The following is a 581-nucleotide window of genomic DNA, read 5'->3' on the forward strand; positions in this document are numbered from 1 at the left end:
CAACAATAACAAGCAAATATGAAATGTAAAAAAAAAGGAAGCACAGTAAAGCAACGAAAGAGTATTTTAGGAGGATAAGAGAAAAATACAAATAAAACGTGTTGAAATGAAAATGAAACCAATGAAATATCATGCAAACGTATTTTAACATAAAGGTAAACCAACGAAGGTCGACAGTTATAGAATGGCAGAGAGGAAAAAAATACGGAATTAGGGATAGGGATAAGCGCTCGAACAGTGAGACTGAAAGGGAGAAGAGAGAAAGGGAGGAGAAGGGAAAAGGGGGATGGGTTAGAGAGGAAGGAAGAGAAGAGAGGGAGAGAAATGGAAATAAATGGAGAAGGGGAGCTGGGAAGAAGAGAAGAGGTGGAGAAAGGGGGAAGAATAGGAGGGGGGAAAGGGGGGAAGGGGAAGAGAGAGGAGACGGGAGAAGGAAAAAGAGGTCCTGGAGGTGACGAAAGGAAGGAGAAGGGGAGAAGGGGGAAGAGAGGAGGGGAAGTTGAGGAAGGAATCAGAGGAACAGGAGAGAAAGGACAAGAGAGGAAGGGACAAGAAGAAGGACAAGAAAAGAAGACGGAGAA

Source organism: Penaeus chinensis, chromosome 11, assembly GCF_019202785.1.
Source record: "Penaeus chinensis breed Huanghai No. 1 chromosome 11, ASM1920278v2, whole genome shotgun sequence".
NCBI lineage: Eukaryota > Metazoa > Arthropoda > Malacostraca > Decapoda > Penaeidae > Penaeus > Penaeus chinensis.